This window comes from Apaloderma vittatum, unplaced genomic scaffold (genome assembly GCF_000703405.1).
Source record: "Apaloderma vittatum isolate BGI_N311 unplaced genomic scaffold, ASM70340v1 scaffold3563, whole genome shotgun sequence".
Classification (NCBI taxonomy): Eukaryota; Metazoa; Chordata; class Aves; order Trogoniformes; family Trogonidae; genus Apaloderma; species Apaloderma vittatum.
In genome coordinates this window covers 178,767-191,110 of record NW_009706268.1, presented here as the reverse complement: position 1 = coordinate 191,110, position 12,344 = coordinate 178,767, and the positions used below count along the sequence as shown (strand labels likewise).

General features: G+C 39.8%; 1 long non-coding RNA gene across 1 annotated transcript in view; it reads right to left on the bottom strand.

The window, feature by feature from the left end:
* Window positions 1-326: 326 nt before the first annotated feature.
* The window catches only part of LOC104271125, a 57,916-nt gene continuing 45,898 nt past the window's right edge, over window positions 327-12,344 (bottom strand). Inside the window, exons 2-3 of the long non-coding RNA XR_717790.1 lie at window positions 885-986; window positions 327-424 (exon numbers count right to left, since the gene is read on the bottom strand). This is a non-coding gene — a long non-coding RNA (uncharacterized LOC104271125). The remainder of the gene's footprint in view (window positions 425-884; window positions 987-12,344) is intronic.

The window sequence follows — 12,344 nt, the reverse complement described above, 5'->3', positions numbered from 1 at the left end:
AAACCTGAGCTTTGATACATGACAATACTAACAAGAACATATTCCATTAAAAAACAGAGTATTTCTTGCAATAAAATACTAAATGCTTCTAACGGGTAAGTTATTCCTGAAGACAAGAACAGAAATCAAGACAGGAATCCACAGTTTGCTCAGTAAATCCCACTCCTAGTAATTTACGACATTAATCTAAAAACAATTATTGAGACCACCCCACCTGTGCACAATGGGCAATTTCTGCTGCAGTAATGTCTTTAATCAGTTGGCCGACACCTTGTGCCCATGCCATCAGTGTGAACAGGAGAACAACTAGACAGGCCTGACTGACCTTTGTTGCTGCATCCACACTGGCACCTCGCTGTATCAGTTCAGAGACAACTTCTACGTGCCCTTCTTTGGAAGCGAGATGGAGAGCATTCAACCCATTCTGATTAAAAATAAGAAGCAAAAGACAAAAAAGCAATAGGAAAAATTGGCAAAGATCTTCCAGCACAGCAAACGTATGAGGAGACAAGTTATTATATCCCAGTGAGAGAACTGCTTTCAAAAACTACACTTATGTGAACTTTACAAGAACTAGATTATAAGGAAAGAGTACAAATTAGGTCAGGATATACCAGCTCTAGGGTCTCAAGTTCTGTGCGCTGTCGCACAATCTGATGGAATACAAAAGAAATGAAAGATAACATTAAACAGCACAACATTCCCCAAATGAAAGTGAAGTGGTTTCTTGTTAAGGGGTAGAAGTTTTAATTGGATAAAATATGCAAGCAAAGCTCATCAAAAGGCACGAGTTACCATTCGCATGAACTGCAAATATAAGGAGAGATTCAAGAAATAGTGAGAAAGGTATTTATCCAGGAAATTTTATCAAAATATTCTTCAACCTGATTTGAAATGTTGATGTCCACTCCACTTTTTAAGTAGTCGAGAGCCTTTTCCAAGTTGCCAGCTCGAGCAGCTCTCAGGTAACTTGCATTTGTGTCAGACTACAAGAAAAAAGGAAAAGTCTCATTAGAAATTACAGCACAGTACAAAACTATATTCCCTCAGCAAAAAAGTTACTGATGATACAACATATTTTATGTACATGTAACTGAATACAAAAGGATCCCAAACTGCCTTATCAAATATGGGTCAAATCCTGCCCTCCTTGCTCAGGCAAACTCCCTCTGGTGTAAATAGGCTGTCCGTCTGATTAGGAAGCACAAGATTTAATTTCATATATGAACATGAATTACACAGCATGGTCTAACATGCAAGGCCAGTAGCCAGGGACACATCTGGTACCCAGCATTGGAAGACCAATGTGGTGGGGCTCAGGATAGGACTCCATGGAAACCACTCTGCTCCTTCCAGAAGTGCCACCTTCACTGTCCAGGCTGAACAGAGCAGATCAGCACTGTGAGACCTCACAGGACAGATTTAAAAAATCCAAAATGCTCAATGCTGAAGGACTGGACTACCTGAATGAAAAAGAGTGGTTCTACAAATTAAGGCATTTAAAAAAAAAAAATCTACTGTCTGATTACATTTTATTTTCTCCATCCTCTCGCATTTTACGGCACATTTAATCTACATTATCTGTCCATGTTCAGTGAAGTAGCCAGAAATCCCTAGGTACAAGGCCATTATCTAAAATGCATTTTACTTTTTTTTTTTTTTGAGATCTTGCTTTAAAGATAGCTGTGCAAATTTGCTTTATGATGACTTCAGCTTGATTATAAGGCTGTCAGAAAGGATGGTTAAGTCATGAAAGAATAACTGAAAGTAATTCCCATCCCTGGAGGGTTTTAACAACAAGTTATGCAAATATCCACCAAGGAAGGTTTAGATAATGCTGATCCTGCCTTAGAGCAAGTAGAATGCGCTGGGTTAGCTTTCAAGAGGGACAAATCATATAATCTTTGATTTCATTTGTGCCACGGCTTTCCTTGGCATCTTGGACAGGCAACACATTTTTTTTGTATGCTCTCTTCTCCATTGGTATAACAGGAATTGTCTTTTTTCTTCCCCTCAGTATCATTTTGTCACAGGCTTACATCACTACAACTTGAAGTGATTTACAATCCTCTAAGGCTCTAAAACAGTGCAACAGTTAGCTTCAAAAAAAAAAAAAATCACAGGCAGTAACTGTTGAGAGAAATAGAAAACACTCTGGCACCAAACTTAGTTGCTTACACAGTGTTCAAATTATTTTCTGTGTTTCTTATGTTCTGTTCAAACATTGCTTCAAGCCCATCTGAACCCACCTTCACGTGCAGGACGAAGGAATTTTGGGCATAATGAGAGCAAAATGGTAAGCGGGTATGAAGTCTGATTTCCTCTTTGTGCCTGTACAAGCTACAAGACTATTTACTAGTACTTTCAAGCTCTCTCTTCCAACAAGAGAAACAATACTTATAGACAATTTTCTCCCCAGTTTTGCATGTGGCATTACACTTTGAAGCGGGAAGTTACTAGCTTACAACCTTCCTTGCTCTTAATCAATATTTTCCAAGCACGCAACATTGATCATTACAAACCAACTTCTGCGATGTGCTTCCAGGGAAACAACACCCAAACAGCAATGTTTAATTAGGGTTTATCAAAAACACGGTACTGCTGCAAACTACGTGGTCAGAACTGTAAAGGCTACGGGGAAGGATAGCTGCGTTGAGGGATGCACCAAAACTCTCTCACTTGGAAGATCATCTGAACTGTGCAATGCAGATTATGGCAGGAGACAGGTCATATTCTCAGTGCTTAGCAACAGCAGCCACCAGAGTAAAAACAGGTCAGCATTTTATCAGCATTACTAAAGGTATGAGGGAGGACTTAATAGACCGGGAGCCTTTTTTGTCACAGTGCAATGGCATGTCTGTTTGGCACAGTCAGCAGGTGGATAATAATTAACATCAGCTGTTTACAGCTGCGATGGGTGGGGAAGGGATGCACCACAGAAGCTTGTGATGGAAAATCAGTTCCCACCAGTCACGCTAACACACACCAGACAAGTATAGCTGCTCATACGCAGACGTACTTCAACCTTTCCATTTGCTCAAGCAAAATGGAGGTGGGAGGAGGCAGGAGGAGTGATAAATAGCTGATATTCACATTAATAGCTAACTGCTGCTTCGCTGTAGAGGCAGATGTCTTTTCAGGACTTCTCTTGGAAGCACCTGCTCACTAACAGGAGGAAGGACAAAGGTCAGGTCACACTTCCAGCCTGGGGATGTATAAAAACGTTTCTAATCAAGCTAGCTCAGGTGCTGCTAAGTGATGCACAAATCTATTCCTGAAATCCCTGAAGCAAACAGCGTGCCCTCCTTTGCCAGTCACCACTCAAAACTCATTCCTTTTCCTCAGACTGTCCAGAAACATCACTGACAGCAGCAGCCAGGTTGCCCCCTGAGAATTGGGGGTGACGGGGTGCTGGGCAGAGCTCTAGGCTCATCCATCAGCCTGGGCTCTCGCAGCTCAGGCAGAAACAGGCTCCCAGCATGAGGGAACAGCAGCGCTGACGTGTGCAGGCACTACAATGACAACTAGGAAGCACCTGGAGAAGCTGCCATTTAACAGCACGCCGGGGATAACACAAACTCTTCCACACTTCAGTTGATCTGAGTTGGCACTTCCAGTTTCCACCTTACTGGTTTCCAGTTACATGAATGTGATGTGAGCTGGTAGTGTGTGAAACTGCACAAGCTGCCTTAGCAGCCAGAGTGTAATCCATCCCTATGCATGGAGAAACGAAAAAACCTTTTATTCTGACCTTGGGTAAAGCTCCTGAGTCTTCAGACTGGGTTAACTCACCTCAAGGTAGTTAACTCATCCTTTCTGGGTCACCATCCACTGAAACGTTGAGTTTTGCACAGAGGGATAACTGGCTAAGGTTGTACAATTTTGCAGAAAAGATTATCTCCATCCATTATAGTCTTTGCCATAAGCAGAAACAAGTAATAACAACAGAGAGAAAGGAAACCAAAAGCAATTCCAATTCCAGCTTCTCTAAAAGTGGCGTTGCCAGCTTCCTCTTTCTTCTAACTAAGGCATTACTTCAGACCTGAAGAATAGTCTTACAAGCTTTTTCTGCCTTGCAAAATGCCTTGAACACCTTTGTTTTTAAGACATTCCACTTCCAAAATCCAGAAAATCAATGAATGCTATCCAACTTTTACAAAAGCTAAGCATAGGGGTTAGTAAAGATTGATCAAAAACATCAAACAAAACCTCCAACATTTCTGAACCTGACTTCTCACATTTCTATTTTAAGCCTACATTCAATTTTATGTTTTTAATACAGTGAGAGAGTAGAAAAATGTAATTTCCAATTGGCACTGTTTTGTTTAAAACAAAGCCTCTTGGAGTCCCTGACAAAGCTTCTGATTGCCTCTGTATTGGGCAGAAAGGAGCAGCAGCAGAGTCTAAGCTCAAAACACTGAAGGATTTTAAAGATCAAACAAGCATAACAATAATGTTAATAACTATTTATCTGGATTGCCATCATGCCTGGAAGCTCACATCAAAGACTGATCAAGGACCTGTTACATTAACTGCATTAAAAGCCACAGCAGGGAGGAAAAAAGGATTTTATCTTTCCAACCATCACTCAGGCCATCCATGCAGGTAGGTGCTCCCTCTGTGGGTAACTATTCTTGATATTGCCAGTTCCACTTGCCACACTAGTTGGTGTCCAGAAGATGAACCCCACACAGACAGCACATCTACAGGACATTCCTTTAACGGCCTTAACAAATATTTTTTCCAATATTAATTATTTAAATCTCAATATTCCTGAGAAAGGCATTCTGTATGCTACCAATCTATTCAAATCCCTTTAGTTTTTTGGGTTTTTTGGTTGGTTGATTTTTGGTAATCAATTTCAACATGAAATGAAGATGAAAATTGGCTTTTGGTTCTCCACTGTCTTGACAAACATCAAGAGAACAGCAGGTATAGGACATACATCAAAACACCCTAAATCTCAGATGTTCTTGCAGTCAGCCACAAAGACTGCAGCCTTTCCTGGGTGTTTGCACAGGTTCCCTGAAGCCTTTCACTGCTCCTTCTTGTGTTCCCTAGGGATGCTGACTTTTCAATCTCTAGATGCAGATGCAAATTAAAATAAAAAAAAAACACACCAGAACAAAAATTCTTACAAGTGTTTTAATTCTTGGAGAGACACATATCAGACCCCATGCACAGCATTTAGTTCTAGAAGGGCTATTCAGACAATATTTAATAAAGAGTGGATTTATGAAAGTACCAGTACTGATGCATACTTCTTTTTCCACAGATAGTATGACTTCTCCCCATTCCTCCTGTACTTTCTTGGAAGAAAAAGACTATTTCTATTTTTAAGAAATGGGTAAATGCAGAAGATTGGCTAATGGATGCAGCTTTTATGCAACATGTATTTCTTTTACATTCGTGTATTTCCCTTTAAGGTACTATTCTACAAAAATTTGATTTTCTAATGTATGGCAGGCTGATGAGCTTGCAGGCTACGGGCTGCAGGCAGCCCACAACAGGTTTTCCAGTCTGGAGCTTATTCCGACAGCCTTCTTCCCAGAGACATTTCCCGAAAGGGCTGAGGCTGAATAAGCCGTGCTGGTAGCTGGACTCTGTTTCCCAGCCCTTTCTTTACCCTAAAGTCCTCTAGTCCTGCCACACGAGGGATGGCAGAGCCTGTGACATGTATAGTAAGAACTGGGAATCCATTCCCTATTTTGAGGAAAAGCTACATAAGTAAAAACATTTCTGTTACAGGAAAGACTAACTCCTAGGTCACTTAGATATTCTTTTAAGCCTCCATTTTAAACCAGAAAATGCTGATGCTCACTCAAGCTAGCAAATACATATTCACTACTCTTTTCTCCAGTTGCTCCCAGTGAAGTAAGAGACTATTAGCATGCGACAAGAGACAAAACCTATTAGGAAATTTGCACTGACTGTCAACCAAGTGTCTGGCCTAGCTCTTCCATAAGACTAGAGATGATCCTCTCAGAAAATGGAGAATACATATTATTTAGTGAACCCTCAAAAGTGCAAAGCCATTATTTTCAAAATGCACAGGCCCTCTCCCATACTGATGGTATTTTTATTACGCTCATCTCTCTTTCCTTTGTGTTCTGCTTTCAGTGGCTTCTTTTTCAGATTAAAAAGCCAGTCTTTTTTCCCATTGGGAGCAGGGTTTTGTTTTTCACTCCATCTTTAACAGTAGCTGTTGTGAAGGGAAACCCCCAGCAGGTTCCCATTGTGCTGGAGCAGGATGCATTCTGGCTTGAGTCCCAACAAAAATATGCTAACCATGCCTAACATTTGTTGTGGGGGGAGGCAATGACCTCATTTTAAGGCATGAACTTATGTTACTTCCAAGTGGAAATGTGCTCAACAAAACTACTCTTGCAGCAGCATGAGATGATCTGAGGAAAGAAATGAAAACATTTTTGCTTATTTTGATAAGGATGGGCTACTGCAACTGATAGCACTTTTTTTTTTTTTCAGTAAGGCTCAACTTTGATGGTCACTAAGCACTACGCTAGAAATTGGAGGTCCTTCACATTTCTTAGATTTTGCTCCTACATTAATTAAGAATTTTCCTCCAAGCAAATATGTTACACTCACTTAGCAAGAGATGAAATTTTATTTCAAATAAACTATACTGGCCAGTTAACAGCAATGCCTGAACCATGTGAAAATAAACCAGCCATAACATTTTCTCAGGAACACTCTTCATCCATCCACCAAGCAGCTGCAGCCTTTGTATCTCCCCACTACCTCACCACTGTATCTGTATTAAAAAAATTCACTTGTATTTTCTGCATTAGAAGAGGGCTGGTTGCACTGGATGAGATGATCACCTTTGTGCAAACAACTACATCTGTACGCATGCTTTACATACCATACTACCATACGTGTTTTCTTCTGATAAGAATGTGACAGCCTGGGGCCAAATGCTATCTGCAGTTCTGTGGCTGATTATTCAGAGAAATGGTTCTGGGATCACAGCCCTAAACACAACCACAAGGCAATAGGAAAAACTCCATCCCTACTGCCTGATAATTCAAAAGAAACATCTTTTGGCTAGGCCAGCTATTTTGCATACGATTGCAGAATGAGAAATGTTTGCCCTATCATGCAACTTAATCGTCAACTTTCTTTGATCATATTATTGTTTTGTGCATGATAAAGTAGCCAAAAACATACTGTTTGGAATGTCTCCATAACTGGCCTACTTCAGCTACATAACTATGGTTTTCCACAAATTAAAAATTATACTGGTTTCAGGCTATAGGATACCCTTCTTCTTGGTCACACCAGTGCAAACTGAAACATTTCATATTTCTACAAAAATGTCATGTGAATCTATAACAGACTGTATTTGCGACAACTGAGGCTCTATCCCTGTACAGCAGTCAATCTTGACATGTTTGCATAGAAACTAAAATATTTCCCAAAATCACAAATTTAAGCAGTTCAAAGTAGAGTGGAAACCACATTTTAGATTCAGCTTCTTCCTTCTCTTCCTTCTAGAAATCCTTGGTCAAACCAGGAAAACATCCAAGCAAATGAATAAGCGTCTTTCCTTGCTAGATTACAAGACAAGGTAAGTCTCTGACGTGAAAGTTTAGTATACACTGTTTTCAAGATCACTTGCACCACGCTACCTGTTAGTCTACCCTGGCAAAATGCTGCATTTGTGTCCACTTTTACCACCTGTATTGGAGTGGAAGATTGCTGAAAAGGACACAGAGCCCGAGATGTTAAGGCTGGGACACAAAAGAACACTTCACAGCTTCCAGCACTAGAGGTGTTTATCACTGCCTTTAACAATATCAAGAAGTCTAGAGCAAGTTGTTTGCTAACAATGACAAACACACCCTACGAAGTTACGATGTAGCTTTCTTACTGTATGAGTTGCTTGGACTTCATGCACGTAGTCTTCTTCAGGAGACTATAAATCTAGTCAACCCTGTGACTTACGATGCAACTAACCCAGTCCTGCGTGTCCAAAAGCCCAGCTGTTTACTTCCTAAGGAAGTTCAAGCACAAGACAGAAATGAAAAGTACCTGTTATTTCTTTGATTTGCTACAAAAAGCAAAGTGAGTTGTGATTTCCAAGACACATACAGAGTTAGACGGGGAACCCTTGCCTAATATCCACATGTAACATGTTGAACATAACATCCCAGTTGGAAATACCCCTAAACGTGCCATGCCCATATCATTTACTTGTTACCACAGATATTCAACAAATACAGACCGATTTAACTGCAATTATAACAAAATTAACATCTGACAATCCATCAGAAAACACCTGAACTGAGATCAAATCCACACCACGGAAGCAATGTTCAGATGGGAGGCAAGAGTCATGCTCCTTCCGACACTCTGCCAGTTTGCACAGATTAGGTTTTGAGATTTCTGAAACACGCGTTTGATGTGCCAGCTTCCCCTGAAGAACTTATGAAACAATTACTAGTATGAATATGCTAAATTAGTAACACAGAAGTTTTTGATAAACCCACACAATCTTTCTAAGTATGTATGAACAAATCACAAGAATTATTTTCTTTCAACATGAAAATAAGATCACTTTAATACTGACTTTTCAGCTATCAGACTGCCCTGTATGAAAAGACAAACAGGAATGACAAGGTAAATTGGGACACAGTCTGTCCAAGATCATAAAACCAGTAAAATCACTGGCGAAAACAGTGAATCACTGTACTCCATTAGAAGTCCACAATCAAACAAGGGCCCTGTGTGACTAACTCACATGTATAATCAATAAGAAGGATTTGATACAGTCCAAGGCAAGAGATTTCAGCATCTAAAATTCAAGATTCATCCTCCAGGCTGACAGACACAACTTCTAGAAGTTTATTTCAAACTCTGGGAAGAAACTCCCAAGCCTGTAATGACTCATCTCTCACTTTCTAAAGTTTTCCTATCATACACTTACAAGTGAAAAATAAATCACTGGCTTTCATAACTGCTACCAAAGTCTCAAAGAGGCAGAGAAGGGCTGGATGTGCTTTGAGGGTTTCTTCTTATGTTTATATCCACCTGAAGATAATCACTCTCTTATATGTCAAGCTAGATGAGATGCCATTGATCTCCTCCCTGCTATTTTTCTCTCAGAAATCGACTACTCAGTGAGCATGGAGACAACTTCAGTATATCTCAGGCTCAAATTTAAAGTCACTTCCATGTTAAAGTCACATTCTTCAGATCACTGCATGAATTATGTCAGTTGGTCCACCTCCTGGTTCTCTGTGTGCATCCGAGATTAGAATCAGGATCCAGAAAAGAGAGGGGGAAAAAAAAATCAGCAACACTCTTCAAAACATTTTTATGGTGTATTTATTCATCTATACTTTCAGATGGGAAAAAAATAGTATAAACCAAAACCAGATAATATTGCTTATTCTAGGCAGAGCAATTTGATTCACTCAGAACAAGCTTACTAGAAAAATATTATGTAAATATGCTTCAAACAGATGTGGTGAAGTGGAAGTTACTGGTAATAAAGTGGAGAAAACTGCATGACAGTGCAAGGCACATAAATATTCTCTAAAAATACCATAATAAACAAGCTATGGGAACTATAGACAAACTACATAATCTCTTCTGTAGCTAGACAACCTATTATGAGCTTTCAGTGCAGTGAATTCAGAAGTTTCCTGATCTGCCTTTCCACTTTATGCGTTTTCAAATGCACCTCTCATTCAAAATCAAAATAATTCTGCCTTCGAAGTCTGAACATCATTAAATCAAAAGGTTGCTTGGTGATAACTGGACAAGCCATTTCTGAAGTGGCAAAAATATATGCAGAAACACACCATTTTACAATGCAAGTATTGGAAATCCCACACATAACTAAAGTTGACATCTTTGTAGGGTTAAGAAGCACTTGAATACCTAGTTTTAAAGCTATCTACTAAAGTTTTAAAATTTTTGACGCATTGTTCTGGATTCTTACAGGAATTACAAACTTTTATCAGTTTGTTAAGTGCCAATGCATAGGTTTCCATAGCAGGGATCATGACCTAGGTCAGAAGCAAAGAACCTCTTCCAGTTTACACACTTGAATACCTTGTTGAAAAGAGTCTCTTGCTGGAAAAGCCCATGTAGCACACGTGACAGATACAGAAACTGAAGGGCCAGTGGAATTATCTAAAGAGCTTTTAGGTACTAAGAGGACTCCCGCGGCAAGATTTGCAACACATCCATAAAGCTGGCAACAGTCAGTTCCGCAGGGCTGGTTAGAGGCATCACACAAGCATGTCATAGCAGGTTACCTTAGGAGAGCTTGTAACATTTACAGAACAATCTGTCCTGACACCTCTTTGCAGATCTGCTGTGAAATACATATGCGCTGGTACAATGAGAAAGAGTACTCGGAACCAATAAACCACATGATTCAAACATCTCCCCGAGCCAAAGACGGGCTGGGGTAGTTTTGGTTGTTCCGAAGGAGAAAAACCTAGCTAGCACATCCCAAAAACTCATGAGAGTAATTTCACACAGGTGAGTTAACAGTTCTCAAATGCACGAACTGAGCACTCTGCCAGGAGATTATTTTCATCTTGGCCTGGAGATGTACGAGACCTACTGGAGAATGCCCTAGTGAATATTCTGGTCTGTGTTGGCTTGGCCATGTTCTTTTACAGAGGGTGAATTTCCCTGCTGACCATAACCTGCCATACCTTTCCCTCCATTTGATTCTGCCCTTGTGGATATGACCCAGTAACTCCGGATCCCTTCTGGAATCCACCACATTACTATAAACCACCAAGGCAAGGCAGAACAAACCAAGGCAGACGTTACACACGCTGCTGTTTGTTATTGTTAGAAACACTGAGGAAAACTTATCTTTTTTCCCCAGGACCTGATGCCAATGGACGTGGGCAACTGCACCATGTGGTGGGGCTGGACAGGGGAGAGGCACCAGCCTCCACGTTTGCCAGCGCTCCCGTTCTCCTCCTCCTCCTCCATGATTAAACACTGACATTTGCTGATGTGAATTTGTGCAGTGGCATGGAAAGTTCTGTGATAGCATTTGTTGGGGCTCTTTGGATGAAATGTATTCAATGGTGTACGCAGCAAATGTAAATTAGATTACAAGTGTTTTGTTCCTCGTGTTGCAGGTTTGAGGATTAGCTCAGATTCCAACAGGAAAATTGCTTTTCCCAGCCCCAGCACCAAAATCTGTGAGTGAAAACTGCAAATCAGAGCCCTGCAATTATTATCAAGAGGTTCAAACTAGAATCAAGTTTTGATTTGAAATAACAAGATTTTGTTTCAAAATGAAGTGTCTAAATCACCACCGGGGCAAGGCTAGGACCAGGATTTACAGGTACAAACAGGATGAAAACATTAACAGTGAGAACAATCTTAGCTGTATGGAGTCTTTGAGATAAACAGAGGAGGAAAGAAAACACAATATAGCTCTGTTCTATTCTTAAAGTGAGAAAAATTTACCAAATATAGAGATAAATCACTGCATATTAGACGGTGCCACCTTCACATGGTCCCTTTTCAGTTACAGAACTGAACTAGTATTTTTCTGGCTTTCAAGGCCACTGTGCACTAAAGAGTTGGAATTCTGTACAACTGTGATGATCTGAACATCTTAAGATGGATTTCTGATTTTTTGACAAAAATAAAACCAACAGAACTATTTGAACATTTTGAAATAAAAAGTGAAGTACCTTTACCAGACTTCATAGTTTATTTTCATCTGAAAATTGCCACTGTTTCTTAGCACCTGAATGAAGTATGTTTGGAAAACACATCATTGTTTAATTGAGGAAAACAATGGTATTTCATTAATGAATTAGCACTTTCCAAACTGAGCTAAAAGACTTTATTATTTTAATAAGCATAGATTTAGAATTAGTTTTTAGTTTAACCATCCAAGTCAATCTCAGCTTATTACATGCTTACAAAAATAAGTTATGGCCAACAGTACTGCCTCTGAGTCCTATGCAGTAAACTCCCCTAATATCTGACAATAGAATAAGCCACGAGTATACAATGTTAATTAAAGCATCACTTCTGAACAGTGAATCTACAGGATAGAAATGCTGTGAAGCAGGGCTTGTTTCTCCCTAAAACATGCATGGAAACTTACAGGATATTTAAATATGCATGGAATGAAAACAGAATTTACCATAAACAACATCAGGAAGGAAAAAAAACCCACAAAAATATATACTGTACCCCTTCTCCATCGCTCAACTCCATTTCAAATAGCTACACCTTCAGTAAACAACATATATACTAACAGAAAGACCAGTATCTACGCAACTTCTAACAAAACCCCGTAAAGCAAGAGTAAATACCATTCTGTTGCA